This window comes from Linepithema humile, chromosome 3 (assembly GCF_040581485.1).
Source record: "Linepithema humile isolate Giens D197 chromosome 3, Lhum_UNIL_v1.0, whole genome shotgun sequence".
Lineage (NCBI taxonomy): Eukaryota > Metazoa > Arthropoda > Insecta > Hymenoptera > Formicidae > Linepithema > Linepithema humile.
In genome coordinates this window covers 21006343-21023886 of record NC_090130.1, presented here as the reverse complement: position 1 = coordinate 21023886, position 17544 = coordinate 21006343, and the positions used below count along the sequence as shown (strand labels likewise).

The 17544-nt window shown below is 44.6% G+C and overlaps 1 protein-coding gene across 11 annotated transcripts in view; it reads right to left on the bottom strand.

Annotated features, from left to right (window-relative positions):
* LOC105668686 (uncharacterized) overlaps positions 1 to 17544 on the bottom strand; it is a 181078-nt gene that overhangs the window by 146356 nt on the left and 17178 nt on the right. The window lies entirely within an intron of this gene.

The window sequence follows — 17544 nt, the reverse complement described above, 5'->3', positions numbered from 1 at the left end:
TCGTTCTTGAAGCGCTGCTAAAGTATATATCTACGTAATTATTCACGCATCTTCAGAGTTTCCAATCACGTACGCGATAAGACAGATGCGCCGTTTATCTCGCGGATTCGAGGCGAGAGAAACCGAACCGAGGCCGAGAGTAACGCAATTCTTTAAACAGCTGACGCGCGACTCCGATCATTGGCAGTTGTGTCGAACTCGTTTCGTCTAAGAATAAACATTTTGTTGCAAATCGATTACATATCAAGTTTCGCACGACATCCGGTATTTTTATCTCGAACGAAAATAAATAACCGAGATTTTCAAAGCACGATGATAGTTCGGCGGAGTTATATACCCTTTCAGACTTTTGGAGTATCGCGAAACAGCGATTAGACGTTAGATATAATTCTTTCGTGAGTATTATCGCAATATAAAGCGAATTAAACATTCCGAGAATATAACGCCACGATTAAACTCGTTGTTTCGATGCGGCGAAAACGCGCGTTGAATTACAAGATCGCTCTTTCATTTTTCGAGTTTTTCAGCACTCCTCCGATGCTTCTGCTGGTGGAGGCTGATGTTGTCGCGCTAATTGCACGTCCACAGTACAATTTACAAGCGCTAACCGCGCCAGTCGCCGCGTAAGGATAAGGAGAGTGAGCGAGAGAGAAAGACAAAGAGAGAGAGAGAGGGAAGAAGAGAGATATTTCATGTACTCTCTGAAAATGTTAATAACATGTATCGAGTCCAGCACTATGTACGCGCCCGTGACAAATTGAATTCTTATCGATCATAAATTACACACACGCGCAGTTTATAATGCCGATTAATATCTCTCGTTAATTTGTGTTTTTAATTGCATGCGTCGCGACGCGCGATAAATTACGCGAGTCGCGCGAATGATTGTCTCGAGTCAAATTGAATAAAAATACGATTACACGGCGAAGGATCCTCCAATGGCTCCGGACGCGGAGGCGATTAAAGAGACTGACGTGCCGAGATCGAAAGAAAAGAGCCGTATGTGTGTTTCGTGTTGTTCGCTCGGGGGCGCGGGAAAGTTTACAGGCCTGCTAACCCCGTAGGGACCGTCCCTCTTCTTCTCTCCCTCTTCGACCGTACATCGATTCGTTTGTCAAGTAACTTTCGAGTCCGGGGGTGAGCCAATATTTCAGGAACAGCGGAACCAAGATTGAGGCTAGGAAGCGATGGGGAGGCTGCTGACCGCAGAGAAGATAAATTTGTTCCGCAATTGAGACGGGCGTGCCGCAGTAAATCTTGTCTATTAGGTATCTCTTCTTCCCCGCCGCAGGTATAAAACTATAAATCGAGAATAGAAAGACACCGCCGTATTGAGTTTGACCGTGCGGAATCGCGTGTACAGAAGAAAAATTTTCATCCCAACATATTTCACTTCGACCCTTATTATTATTCCCATTGTGCAGCTGCGTGTGACAAACGTCAGTATTTAAGAGCATGTTCAACGCGTCTTTGTACGTAACTCTCCGTGAATTGTACATAGTAACACAAATATTTCAATCACTTGAAACGTAAAACAATTTTCTTTGTCATGATCGTTTTTCATTTAATTTTGTTTTTCCTTTTCTTAAATTAGCACGAAAGAATGTTCTAACAGGACATGCTTTAATCATACAATAATGTTATACAATAATATTGTAAACGTATCGTTCACTCTTGTCAAGCAAGATTTTTGAAATGAAAAAGTGGTGATCTGAGAAGATTACAGCGATTTTCAACACGTTTTCACAGCACGACATCTTACAAAATCGGCCGGCAGACGTTAGAACCAGGGAGCAGGTAGAAACGAACTGTTTCGACTTTTACGACCTTACCAGACGGCGGTATCCTCGAGTGTTGAGCTGCATTGTCGGAACGCAATTTATAACGTGGTTTCCGAACTCATTGTGGGCAAGACCGAGCATACGGATCAGTCGTACGCATAAAGAACCGTGAATAGGGAGGGGAAAACGGGAACCTGTGTGGAACCAGGTCGGTAAGGAACTCAGATACTTAGAGTGTTTAGACAAGCTGTCACCCGACGACAATAGAAAAAAATAGAGGTCGGAGAGAGTTTATGTCGGACGATAAATATACTTGAGGGACGGCGTCCCTTCATCTGCAAAGTACATGTCAGGTACGTTAACCGGGGCTTAATTCAATTAGATCCTAAAAACATCGTCTCGCTTTGCTCCGAACTTAATTTTTTCAACACATTCGCGCTTTGCTTTTCCGCAAAAATTTCTAGTATCAATATTATATCCCTCGTGAACGCGTTAGTTCCCGTCATCGACCGTAAGAACCACGGCGGCCGATGACAAACGCGCGCGCGGCCGCGATGTTCCGCGAACGCGTGATAAATCGACCACGGCGATTCAGTTCTAGCCGGCTATCCGGAATCTTTGGCCGAGTGAGCACGTATCTAATGGAGTCGTTGTTCGGTCGACGGGCACCCCAGAAACACGCCGGTGCACGCGTAACCCGCCCGTTAATACGTCCGATACCTTGACCGCGTAATCTTTCGCAGGGGCAGGAGGTAATTAGCAGTAACGGACGGTTACGTCCGATATACGAACAATGGAACATCGGCGATGCGATGGGAATAGGAAGAGGGCGATGGCTGAGCGAGTATGATAAATGAACGGCGCCTGACAAGCGGCCATCGTTGCCCGATGATGGATGGCCGGCGGTCCCGCTCCCTAATTATTTCATACTTTGCAATCAGAACGATAATCCATCCGCGGTACCTGCAGCCTGTCACGGATAAATCATCGGTTATCATTCCTGAGTCACAACACGTGTGCATACGCGAGCGCGAGCGCGAAGGTATCGAGAGGAGAGGAGAGGGAGAAAGAGAGGAAAATTCTACGCGCGTTGCGCACACCGCGTAGTTTGCTAGTTTACCGTCGGTGAAAACTTGATCGTCCCTCAAATCACTTTTACAAATGATTTTCTGATTTTCGTGCGTACACTAACTCGAAGGAATTAAAAACAAAGGTTCCTCCATTTTTCGTCCAATATGTACAATAACTCTTTCAAGTCGCAAAAAATTTGAAATTTTTCGACTCCACTTTCGATTCGAATGAGTAGATGTAATAAACTTTTTTTCCGATTGACACGTCAGAAAACAGAAGTAACTTTTGCTTCTTTTAACGATATAGAAATATATTAATTGAATCCCAATAATTCAAGTGAAAGTTTTATGCTTTTTAAAGTGGATCCGATTAGTAAATCTTACACGCAAGTAACATCGATCGCGATATTATTCGATATCTGCTCATTGATTTGAGAGGGCAGAGAGATTAAATGTCGTAAACTTCTTAGATCACTAGAATTAAAGTTTCTTAAGAGTACACTTTAAGCTTGCGCAATGTGGCAGTGCTTAAATGGCCGAGCAGATGGCACCGGTGCCAAGCTTTGGTGCTCCATTTTAGAGACAGAAATTATCCAGCAGAACGCTTTCGCCATCTTTCACGGCCCAGTCGTTAAACTCTAGACACGTTTGCGCATAATGATCGTTAAATCCAGTAAATCTCGAGAGTATTTTCAGCCACCGCGCGGTAATTGCTCGGCAGGGTACAACCGGCGAGTTTAATAATTAACTTTGAGGCAAAGTTCCGAAAAAGGTATAATACACGCACGTTTATTGCCATTGAGAAGCGAGACGCTTCACTTTCGCATTTAAAATAGTTTGTATGCCGCGGGTGTGCATTATAAATTCTGCATTTTTGATACAACACGCGTCATATACATTCGGAATGATGGAGCCGCTTTTGCCTGCCTGTAATATCTGGACATCTCGTAATGACAAAACATCTACGGTATCGCGGTTGGAATTAGTGTTTGCATGATTAGTAGACTGTCGAAGCCGACGTTTAAGCGGTATTAATAATTCAACGGCCGGCCCGAACCTTCATAAGACATTTATCACTCTCGGTCATAAACAAAAGGGAATGCATCGCGCGATTGTCTCGCTACGATGATATAGTAAAGCCTTATCATTTCTGTCGTAATACCCGTACCGTCAATTTTATCTATAATTCATACTTGAGGGTATAAACAAATAAATTGACTTGAGGTGGAAATTTTTTTAATTAAATTCCTATTAAGCTCAATAATTTCTAACATCGATTGCTTTATAGAATTGTTATTCGCTCGATATAACCGAGACAGTGGCGGCGGCAGCGACAGCAGCCGTGACGCGTAGTTTACATTAGTTTCGTAAAGGCCTCTCTTCTCATTTCGTAATGGCACCGTTGCCGGAGGCGATTCGACGTCGAGCCAATAATTTGAAGAATACTCCACCAAAGCGCCGCCATGCAAACAATTGACCCGGCCGTGTCTAATTGCCGCGGATGATTTTCAAACTGCCCGTCATCCCGAGTCTAATAAATGGATACAGCGGAGATCCCTTAAGTAGTATAAGACCCGGTCATTATTTTCGACGAACGCCGAAGGTTACAAAGGGCTGTCTAATTTACCTCCTGGCGGCGCCGGGCATGTCGGCCGTCGCCGCTCTCGTCACGTTCGCCCGATGACCTGCGTGATCCTGATAATCAACTGCCGACGAATTCTCGACGTCGGTAGCCTCGTAGCTTACAAACGAAGAATTAATGATGTAATCGTGAAGTTTTCGTATAAACAGAACAATACAACGAGGACATTGCTTTTGGAAATTCTGTTTCCCCCCCCCCCCCCCTTAATGGAAGGTGCTTTTATCAATGTGTTTAATCGTCTGCGCGTATTACTCGCAACGATCTAATTTATCAATATGTGAAGTCGTGTCGGATTGTATGAGAAAACGCCACATTGTTCGGTTACATAATAGACTGGTGTAAATCATGCGCATCGTGAAAGAAGTCTCTTAATCACCCATCATCCCCTTAAATGAAATATATCCGAGAACTTTTCGACAACGACGGCACACCAGCGTGCAGATTGCGAGGATCCCACGAGCGTGAGCGCGTTACGCGCTCCAAAGGGAGACACGGACGAGGGGAGGGGGGAATGGGGTGGGGTGGAATCGAGACAGGAAACGCCGTTACCCGGGCGGCTCTTTGATGTCGGATGTTTACTTTATGGCCGCGGCATGATTGTGACAGCGTCGGGCTGTACCGAAGGGCCCGTGACGTCATAAATGAGGTGGTCCCTCCTCTCGTATGCGGAGACCCTAACCCGCACTCCGTACTGTTCTACGCCCAACTTGACCCCCCGCCCCGTCTCCTTCTACTTCATCACATAACCCGCAAACGCCTGCAATCTCTCGACCGTGCAACCCCTCGCGGACAGCCAGTGTCGTGTTATAAACGCTCGGTACCTCCATACATCGGACACGCTATTCTATTTGCAATATATTACGGTGTTTTTTCTCGTTGAGCATGTACACTCAGGCGCGCGTCAAAAGCGACGTGCGAGACTTGTATGCGCAATTATTATTGCAGTCGTAGTAGAAGGAAAATTAAAATGTACATCATCTAAATAATTCTAAATAATAAATTGTCAAACGCTTCTATAATGTACAATATTTTGCCGAAGAGAATTATATCTTTCAATATAAATCTTGCGCTTTTCGAACGATGTATCGCGCGAGATAACTTGACAACGTCGAAAAATTGGTCGAACACCGCGGAAATATTAATAAACGGACAGAAATATTGCTGAAACGTATAGAACGGAGCGTGTAAAAGAGAAAAAAAAGGACGAAAGTCCTCGGACGATAACGTCGTATGACGATCCTGATCGCTGCTAACGCCGTGCTTCAACGAAGGGGGTGAGCTAGCCGAGGTTTACGAGCCGGGAGAGCCTTCTGACGAGGGCCGCGGCTTTACGTCGTCGTGTGTCACGCATCGTTACTGCCGCAACGCCGTTATGAGACGTTTACGATAAGATATGTCGCACCTTTCGCCCCTGACAGCCCACAGATTTACCGTTGGTGGCGAGAATATAGCTTAAAGAGGATGGGACGAAAAGAGGGGCGGAGGAGGGAGGGGACCGGGGAGGAGAGGGTGCCACGTCATGGTGGCGGTAATGGCGGTGTCTGAAAGGCACCTTTTGCCTGGCTGTCTGAGGAACAATATTACACACGCTTAATGACTTTGGCTATATCGCGCAGGTTAGGTTTCGGCCAGGTTTAGCCGAATGACCGAGTTGCACGATAAATGCAAACGGATAATGTCCGTCGTTAAGTTTGGACGCGTTACTTAAACTTCTCCTAGATTCATGACTGGTATTTCACGATACGATTAATATTCTCATCTCAACGCTCGACGCTCGATTAACATCGCAGATGGAAAAAAACGCGGTTACTATTAGTAAGGAAAAAAACAATAACAATAATAATCTTGGATTGAAGAGCGGCTGGTAATTTAAAATTATGAACGCAAACATAAATCTGCTAAATCACGAACGTTAATCCTTTCATTTCCTCAGAAAGAGGCATTAAGCACTGGACGGTCGGTCTATATACGCGAGTCATCCTCAGTCTTGTCATCAGAGTACGCCGAGACAAAACGCGCGGAGTGTAATTACCAGGTTGAATGGGCAATTTATGCCTGCATACATTGTAGATAAGTATCGTCCCATGCGGATAATTGCACGAGGATCTACAAATTATATGTATAACCGTACGTCGAGGACAATCTTCTCCGGTTACATTGTATAGTCGCTGAAGTTTCGCCTTTGGAAGAATCCTTGAACGCATGACGTGGATTATCCTTAAGCGAGAATCGAGGAGGACTGACTGCGCGGTAATCCACACGACGAGGATCCCTGACAAATATTAGTATGATATCCGATTTATTCAAACGCAACGATTCTCCTTTACGCGCGATCGAGTGAGTCGTCTCTCGGGGTCGCCGAATCTCCGCTCAGCGGAGTTGAAAAATTATTAGTCTACATTTTCTAATAATGGCAACGTGGAGAGCGCGGGGATACCCGATGGCGGTTTCGACAGAGGGCGAAACGGTGTTGCTTGTTTAGGACCGGGACCGTGTATTAACTTCGGCTCCCGCGGCATACTTGCTTCGGCGAACGCGCCGGGGCCTCCCCTACTCCGACCGAAAACGCTAATGGGAAACGTATACAGATTGGGAGGACACTTAGCGGACTTAGCGCCCGCGGCTACTTTATTTACGCCGTCCGGGCGCACACATCGACGAGCGACGGCAACGACAAGCCTATGCACACAGTAGCACTCGATGCTAACCGACTGTGCAAACACCGACCGCGCAGCTCGTATTTGTGGACGGGTCCCCGCTGCTCTTCGCGATTGCGGTTGGTCCCCCGCTAAACTGACGTCATGATGCTCATGTCAGTCGAAATGTCGGTGCTACTGTACGGTCTGTTTGCAGAAACAACTTTAACCGTTTGACACTTTCGGAAAGATCGCCGATTGGTTGGCACGTACGGTAAGCAAATATCCTTTTAGTGGAAGTAACGACGCTCAATTTGATCGTTTCGGAATCTCAAGAATTCCCGCACCTCGCGACGTAAAACAAGATCTAGCGAAACCTGCCAACTATTTGCTCGTCTAACGCATAAATGTATTTTTTTTCTGTATTGAAAAACGGAACGTGACACATTTCCAAATTTATCCAGAAATTTATCAAGCACGTTAATAGTGAAAGAATCAATATTTATGTGGGGCATTAAGAATTCCATTTAACAGGATAAAACTAAACGCCGCTCGGTATAAATATTTCGTCACGAACACGTCGGATCATTCGTATTATTTCAATCAATTAAAGAATCAAAATAGACGGCAACTTCTAAGATCGTGATATCCGTGAGCCGCAATGTCACGCTCCGTCCATCAAAGTGTCCCTCGCGTGACAGAATGGTGTAAGGCGACTCGGACGATTGCGGAACCGTTCCAATAAATTTAGCAAGGGTACAATGCCTTTATACGAAACGACAATGATACTTTCGGGTCCCCTCCCCCCTTCCCCGCCCCCGGACAGGGTCACGCCTATTCTCCGCGTTCGGCACTCAAATATTTCATGTTGACACTTTCGACATTAACTCTATTCGTCAGGGACTTGTGCCTATCCACAGTAGCGCCGTCGCATTCATCTACGTGACATGTCCCGTGCACGCTCCTCAGCCTTTTCTCTACCTTACGCCAGCGACGGGCAGCTGTTCGCGCCCCCGTGCTCACCCCGCGCGTCCCCCGAGTCATTATATACAAAACTGCATGCGTTCCTCCGCTCTGCCTTTGTACGCCCCGGAACGTTTTGTTTGGACAGGCCCCGTTTCCGGATGTCCACCGCGAATTTCCCGCTACGACGACATTTCACCGGCGCGCAGGTGTGTGTCTTTCTGAACATTTGTTTAGAGGCGCAGGTTATGCCACTTGCGCGCGCGCGCGCGCCGTTGCTCCTTTTTTTTTTTCGCAAAACTCAAATACCGCAGCGCGAGGAATTTTGTTCCGAGGCTAAAAACGTGCCCTCCGAAAACGCCGCTCGCCGACGTGATGTCGTAACGCGCTAATAGAAAAGAGAATACGGCGCGTATATCTTAAGAGAGACGCAAAGCGCCAAACACTTTGCATTTCGTGGGAAACTTTTACGATGAAAAATGAACGTTGTAATATCCCCATAAAAATTATACGCGTTGAAAATATGTTTGCACCGTATTTGGCTGTAACGTCTCGCAATACTCGCAGCCAATCAATAACAAACATTTAAATACATTTCACAACATGTCATTTTATAAATTTACATTTTTATACCGAAAGAATTTTTTGTATTTTCATATTTCCTGATTTTTGCGTTTGAAGCATCGTAATATCGATATTGCCAAGTGTACGCAAACACAGCGGCAAAATAGGTCTTCTCTCCGCGCATTCCTATCGAAGTTATTGGGACGGCATCGGAGAATCACGAGATATTATCCTTCCGAGGATAGCGGAAGGCGCACGAGGCGCGAGACGTTCGAATACGAGCCCCCCGCGATCGCAAATCATTTGCGTCCCCGCCGCGCGCCGGAACCGGCTAACAGTTTTGTAAAAAGCTTTTGTGAGTTCACCGCGCTCGTAACTTCAACTTTGTCGCCGACGGTGTTTCCATCGTGGGACAGGAGAGACGGGCCAGACCTGTGCCGCCGGTGCTAGTGCGCGGCAGAGGGATTACAGCCGAGCACAAAGGGGTCGGCGACGGCGGCGGTGGATCTGTGGGGAAAGGTACACTAGGGTGGTGGAGATAAAGCAGGGAGGGTGAAAAGAGAGACGCGCCCATTCTCCTCTCTTTCTCTCTCTCTCTCTCTCTGTCTCTCTGAAATTACAGCCTCGTAACTCCCGGTAAGCGGGAAAGAGCGTATGTGACAGCGGGCGGACAGGCGCGCATGGTTTTCCGGAAGTTTTATAGCCATCAGGGGGGGTGTTCCGAGGGGTGTTTCGGGCCGAGCTACCCGGCCGTTGCCTTACGCGGTCTGCGCCGTTACACGGTTCCCGCATTCTCGTAAACAACCGGCCAGACGTGCTTATCGTGTTTGCGCGACGCGCGCCGACGACTCGGTGCTTCGTTTTGATGCACATCGATTCGCATAACGTTACGAAGATTTGACAATAACTCTGGACGGGAATGGTGTCCTTTAGGAGAGACCTATCACTCGTCTCTTATACATCCGACCTGACGTTAAATATGCATGTATCGAAATTTGTTGGAGAACTTTATTAATAAAACTTTATTTTCCTCATCAAAGAGTTAATCATTCTTGTCACTTTCAAGGTATTCTCTGTTACTATTAATGCAAAGCTCCGGAGACTAGCAGTAACCTTGTAAACTTGGCACCTTGCAAACTAAACGAGCGAAACGGTTTAACTATAGTATGTTCGCGTGACGCAAGTTACCTTAGGGATATTGGTCGCGTGCATTACGATTATAGTTCCTTTAATTATGTCATAAATCTTGCAATCGCGATGCACAAATTATTTCAATGCGTGTTTACGACTTTGCCATAATAAACGCAACTCTGTGTAGGACTTGAATAATATTTGCGAATATTACGAATATTCATTTTCATCCGTTGAAATTACTGGTTTATACACTTCTAAGAATTGTGGAAATAAATTTTTACATTGGAAAAATAATATATTTCAAAAATTCAAAAAATCCGTAGGATTTTTATTGATGCTTGTGCAGTGGAAACCGTTTTCTCGTCAAATTTAATTTTATAGGTTTTATTATTTTAAAGCGAATAAAGCAACTGTCGCGGAAAATTCGTTACGACGCGCGCGCAGAGTGATAATGCACTATAATACTTGGAGTACACTCGAGAATTCATTAGCAATCAGCAGACGTCAATACTATCGATCAGTATATATTCTGAAAGTATTTCAAGAAGAGTTTCAGCATCGTCTTACAAGTCATTGCTTAATGGCTTCCACGTTGCTGCAAACTGTCAAGCCGATATATTTATAGAGTTACTGTGATACACTGCAGTATTCTTTCGTTAAGTAAATGCGCAGCCAATTGCGATAACAGCTCCTCTTTCAATTTAACTTTAAAAGATTAACAGTAGCACGTATATTAATATAAATATTTGTTGACTCTCCTTTTCGCGTGTTCTCTTTCTCAAAAACTTATGTAAGAAAAAAAATTATTTTTGTCTCAAAAAAATATGTACTGGTTCTTAGCCGCGAATGTCATTCAATTGATTGAAAATCACTATTTATTTGATGAAAGCAGCATTTAATGAGGTTTCACGGATTAATGAAATGGCGTTTTATCAAACGAAAATGTGAAAAAAAGCTATGCTCCAGAAATGGAAAGCGAGAACAGATCCAGGCGGTGAAACGCCGCGCCGCGCGTTTACCGCATCGTCGATGTCGATCAATCAATATACCCGGTAGTGGCTGCCCACGTGATACAGTAAGGGGGATCGGGATGGATATTGGATTGCAAGATGAAAGCTGCTCGTTAAATTAGTTTCTAATCTGTCTGATCTCTGAAAGCGCCAAGTCCCGGGCTTCATTCTCGTGCGTCTAATCATTAATCTCTGCCAGCAGATGTGCCGCCGTCATTGATTTAAATCACCGGCGCGTTGGTTAACCCTTCCTAATCTAGTCTGCCCGTCTGGACCGGCCTGATGCCCGATCGGATTGCCGGTAGGATGTAACGAGATAACGTGTACTTGCATGCATACACACAGAAGTCGAAGCGGCGTGTTCCGCGTTCCGTGGCATCTCGGAAAGGAAACGGAAAGGAAAATCCGACTCTCTCGCTTCGATCGACATTGTCAATTTCTTCTTTTTTTTTTCTTTTCTTTTCTTTTTTTTTCCTTCTTTCCCCAGGCAGCTTGGTTTAGTCGTCGACTAAGTTCGCGGGAACAAGTCCGTGGAGGATGCATATGTAGAGACGCGACAATTGTGAAAAACGAATACACATTTTTAAAGTTCGGGAACTTCTCGAACACAACTCGCAATGGGCTAGTAAGAAACAAATGTGTACCGGGAAATTTTTGTGAAATCAATATCTTTCCCTGTGTAGCATAAGAAGCAAGATATAATTTATGTGTAAAGAAAAGTTGTTAATTAATTCACCCCGTTTAACTTCTAGTACAACTTAAAAAAAAAAAAAAAAAAAATCACATCAGCATAGAAATGTAATGTGCTTTAAACGAAGCTGTGTAAATTGACGAGCTCGTTCCGCACAAATCATTCAAGTTTATCCCTCAACCGTAATGGTCAAATCGAACGCAATAGTCGAGTGATACTCGTGAGGCAAAAGGCGGAAAAACGGCATAACGTCGGTCTTTCTAAGTTCGCATCCCTCGCAGCGCGGAATCGCGCGCCGTGTGACAGCGGAAAGAGACGCCAGGATATCTCTCGACGAAAATTTCGGTACACGCTCTTTGCGGGGCCGTCCGCGGCTCGTGGAGCACAGCCGGAGACAGTAAATCAAGCCCAGAGAGTGAACTCTCGGCGGTGGCAAACAATGCGCGGCGTGACGAAGGCATTGTCGAGTTTACGCCCCGCGGGGTGCTCTCTCCCGGCTAACATCCAGAGCTCAGTTCACTCACCATTATGGAACGGCAAGAGAGCGCGAACGAGAGAGAGAGAGAGAGAGAGAGAGAGAGAGGGGGGGAGAGGGAGGGGGAGGAGGGAAGGGGAGGGAGCCCCATCAATTACATGGGAAATTGCGCTCGCATTATTTATGTGCGTATACACCGACACGAGCCGCGCGCACTAGGCCACGCCGCGCCGCGCCGCGCCGCGCCACGCTACGCTACTCCACGCCACACCGCGTCGTGCCCATGCCCGCAGTTCTCCGCAGCGGTTATCGATAGCCCGACAAAGAGGACATAAATAACGCCTTTTGCGCTAGTACACGTACTGTATGCTCATATCGGCACGGACGGCGTATACGCTCTCCTGTTATTCGCGCGCATCGGACGGATGATGATTCTTAGTAAAGCGGCGATCCATTATCAGCGCTGGCGCGTATACCCCGCCCTCTTAGCGTACGTCTCGCCGTTAAATAGAGGGTGGCGGAGGGAGGCGCGCGGCGTTATTGGCTCGCGACGCGAATTATCGCGATAATTATCGTCGCTTGTAACCGCGTTCCGAATAAGCCCGCCCTGAGAGAGCTACGAGTTTACAAGTTGGAAATATTTCAGAACCGACACAATGATATCTCATTCATTAATCGTTGCAACGCAACTGCAGCGTTTCTGCAGCGTTTCTGCAGCGTTTCTGCAACGCTCGCCATTGACGGACTTGAATTTGTCGAACGGTGAAAGTTTCTTGCGCAATAATGAGAAAACAGTTCGGATTGCGAACTGCGCCAAATATACATTTCGAAATTTTATCCTATTTACCGATTGTCGAATCTCTCCCTCCCCCTGTCAGTCGATACCAGCAGCGCGCGCGGCACTTAAGCGCTTTTACCAGAAATCATGTCGCACGGAAATATCGTGCGACTAACGCGACGCTTTATACGTCCGTCCGTACATAATGCATGGATACGTACGTACGTGAATAGGATGACAAACTTAACCTCCGGGCAAAAAGGAGTAGGATATACGGCAGAAGCTGCCACATCGGTGGAAAAGTCCGAGAGGGTGGTGGAGCGAAGAGATGGCGAGAGGAAAAGGGGGGAGGGGGAGGAGATGGATATACGGAGCTGCCGAACGAGGCGACAGCTGTCGATTTCGTGCAGCCCTTGTGCAGAATGCGCCAGTGGAGTTGCAACCGACTACCCATAAATAACGCGCTCGTTTCTGGAGCGCGCGCGCGAGGGGGAAGACGGAGAAGAAAAAAAAGAGAGTCGAAGCGAGAAGTGGAAGAGAGAGAGAAAGAGAGAGAGAGATGGCGGACGGTGAAGAGGAGGGGAAACGTCAGCGACGTCACGCGAACGTCGTCGATCGGGCGCGTCGCGTCCGCCGCACCGCGCGCGCGTTCCGAACGCGTTCGTGCTCGTCGACGACGTGGCGGGATTAGTTCATTACCCGTGCGTTATACTAATCGTGTTTACGCTTCGCCTGATCGATGTGCGGTGAGCGGAGGGTGATTATCCGTCGCCGAGTAGCTCGGTGAGAGACACGATGACGCGCGAGGAATCACGGACTAGCGAAGTCAGCTCGAAGCGTCGCGCGAACAAGACACTATTTCTGACGTCGGATTTGTGGTTGACGTTAAAAAAGTGCGAAAAATCTTGAGAAGAGAGAGAGGTAAAAAGAGAGAAAGAATAGTATATAACAGAAACGCATTAACAGCGTAAGAAAAGCAATTTAACACAATTATTCACAATTTTCCAATGCATGGCCGCGATAGGTGTTGCTCCTAGGCGTAATTAACATGATTCATAGCGAGATGATGGAAAATAATGGAAACTTCCCGTCAGAATAATTTCAGAAGCCTGGCACGCTCATTAAAAAGTCGAAGGAAGTAGAACTGCGTGACGAAAACCTATAAATCGTTCACGTAATTGCGCGCAACGCGTTGCAGCCTGTTATTACCGAAGACCGATAACGATAATGTTCGCACAAACCATGTGCAGTACGCCTTAACTATAGCTTTCAAGTATGAACGTCATGCAAAATCCTGTTTACGTCATTTCAGGGAAGAAAAATGAAATATATGATAGAAGTATCATACCGAAGCATCGAGCGTAATTGTCGTAAAATATCTTCAGTTTTTAATATATAGCTCTTTACCGTTTGTAAGCGGGTCAGATAAATCATATATTATTTAAAGTGTTTTAGAGTCAATCTATCATCGCCGATAAACTGTTCATTAACTTTGATAGATTAAAAAATTTAGATATATATTATATTTTAAATTTCTGTTGTCTAAATTAACCCGCAAATATTTTGTTCTATGGAAATTTCACAAACTGTGTGAAGAGAGAAAGAGAAAAGCCATCTACATTCAATTCTAATAATTACACCAATTAATCAATTTTGTACAAATTTCATATAAATTGCATAAAACAAATTAAAATTGTTTATTTCCATACGTCACACGTAATCTCTGTTGCGATCAAGAAAGTGTATACTACTGACGTTTCACTATTATAAGTAACATGACAATCTCCAATCCATGCATCATGTTTCATGATTTGTTCCGGCTCATAATGCAACGTCGCTGCTTCATAGTCAATATTCATGTTAATCATTTATCATTCTGTCGCAACTACGAGTTTGTAAATGTTTGCTCGTTTATGCGTCAAGTTGATGTACATTAATGTTCTGGAATCACATAAATTGTTATATAGACACGCACACATACACACACACACACACACACACACACACAACGCACGCACAAATGGCTTATATAAAAAAGGCACTTTTATACGTGCGTGTTAATCACCCGTTATATTAATCTACGCGAACACATGTCATTGCAAGCGGAAACAATGTTTGTTTCATTTGCGCGTTAAATAATATTTTGATCATTTAATAATTCGTACTTAACGTGGCACAAAAAAGTTTTTCGATGACCCAGCACGATCATACATTGCAAAATTGAGGAGATAATTAAAATAAACATCGAAACAGATTACGACATACATTATCAAAGTATTTTTTTTCGCGAAAATATTTTAATTAAATTTAACAAGTTTATCAGAGTGTCAGAAGATAATAAAGACTGCTAATATCTATTCTTTGAAAAAGAAAAAGAACGTGAAAAAATGCGTTGACCGAGTAAATAAATGTTCTGAGAATTTTCTTACGGATCTTATTTAATCTGAAACGGTTTGTAAGGAGTTAACCGGCTAATGGTTCGCTAATAGACACGTATTGCATAATTCTCGGTCGATGTTTTCCCATCTGAAAGAAACCCGGGACAATATCCCGGCGCTATTTCTATCTTATCTTCCTGCCGGGGCGACGTTCCGGACGGTTGTTAGATACGAACAGTTTCCACGGAAGAGCATTAGCGGCGTTATTAGCGCTAGTTAGAGGATACGCTTTGGTGAGAGATGAGAGCGGTGTATAATTATCCGAGTCTCTTCCCCTCCCGGTTCAACAGACGAGGACGACGTGTTTATGTGGCGCCGACTGAAGGAGCCTGGCAGAGTGTCTTGTATTATCTGCGACATCAGACCAGAGCCGACGACGACGATGACGACGACGGGTCGTTGAAGGAGGGTAACGAGTCGAAATGAGTAACAAGTAATCTAACATTTCTTGCGCGTAGCAATTGCTTTCGGGGAATTACGGACTTGGCGATATTCGCGCGCTTACACCGCAAATTTATTGCGATTTAACGACATTACGATCACACGTATACGCACATTCCGTGCCAACGCTGTTGAAATATTTCCGTCAATTTACACGTTACAATTTTACGTTGAAGAGAAAAATGACGGCATGTCTGCTTCTATTAGATTGTTATTAATGAAAATAGCAGAATTATTAATTAAGCATATACATTTTCCAGCTGTAGTTTTATCGAGAATAATATTTGTTAATCAGAGGGAATCGAATCACGAGAAATTTCGACGTATTATACCTTTATTTAGAAAATTTGCGGCATGCCACGAAATTGTTGCATATCTGTGATGTCGCATTGCGGTTTGGCGTGTATCAAATTCAATTAGAACTCTTTGATTGATCAATTATCAATTAAAGGTTTTACTTCCGACCACGTGATTTGTTTGCCGGAGTTCACGATTCTCAATCAAAATTTTTCAAACCAAAACTATATTTACTAGTTTGGTTTCACGTCCATGTATCTGTCGTAAAGTGCCATGTTAACATCGCGCGAATAGTCTTCTCTTAGAGTGTTTAATTAAAATGCCGAATTAAATCAGGTTACATGATAACGTACGATTCAATAATCAATACGAATTACGTAAATCACCTTTCCTGCGTGGCACATGCAACACAATCATGGTACACGCAACACAATCCTATAATTTTGCGAATAGTAATGAGAGGAATTGACACTCGAATTTCCATGAAACAATTGATATGCATTTCGATGCATCGCTAACGCATCCGTATCCGCCAACATACACCGCTGCCATTACCACTTCAATCCATTTTAGTCGAATTCATTAATTGTTACAATATGCATTAGACCCCGTGCCGCGCAAGCGTTTTAAACGTTTTCGCATTAAATTTATTTCGGCATTAAATCTCGCCTGCGTGTCGCGAATATAAAAAGCCATTTCAATGAGACGCTAAAGTGGAACATTTTGCATACATAAACGAATGAACGTCTCACAAGTATACGAGAGGCAGTATTTTTTTTTTTTTCCTCGGAAGCTGAGGCAATAATTTGGATTTCGAAAAACCTCTGAACAAATACAAAGCAATCTGTCCTTCTTTGTCTTTCGTCTCTGTCTTATTCTTTGCGGTGAATATGCAAACGATATTGCTGTTCCTTGTCGAAACAGCGTGTTACTCGAGTGGGTTAAGTGACAGCATTGAAAAATGGTCCGTCCGAGTAAGATGACGCTTTTAGCCCGAAATGTTTTTTGTTCGCCAGCGACGCGCGGCGAGGTTCAAAGCAGTGGCGTAAAGCACGAGGCAGTAAAGCGTAATTATTTTTTGTATAGCTGCCATAAAGCTGCAATACTATTTTTATTATACACAGTCTATTCGGGCAAGACAGGACTCACGGATTTGTGCTACTTAATTACTCATCGACGACCTCCACCAGGGACAATCACGAATCTATTCTCGCCGTTTAGTACCCTTCGCACGTTTACAGCCGTGCTAAAGAAATAGTAGGGGCACCTTCTATACAATTTATACCTGTTCGGCCAGCTTTTTATTGCGGATAGAGCTTTATAACGCGCCTCGGTGACGCTAGCGTATATTGGATCTCAAGCGTGAGTGCATCGCCGTAAACGCGCGAACAAAGGCTGCGTTTAAGTGCATAAGGCGATCGTTATACTTCTTCACGCTCTACTTACTCGTATATTATATTGTTCGATACTTTATTGCTTTACGCACTAGGATTCGATGTTGAAATAAAACGTTCGCCTTGTAGTGCGATAAGTAGCCATTTCTCTTCGTTTAAATTTGCTTTATTCAATCAATACAGACTTCTATTGCTAGAGAAAAACTGAAATCAAATTCGCAAAGAAATGT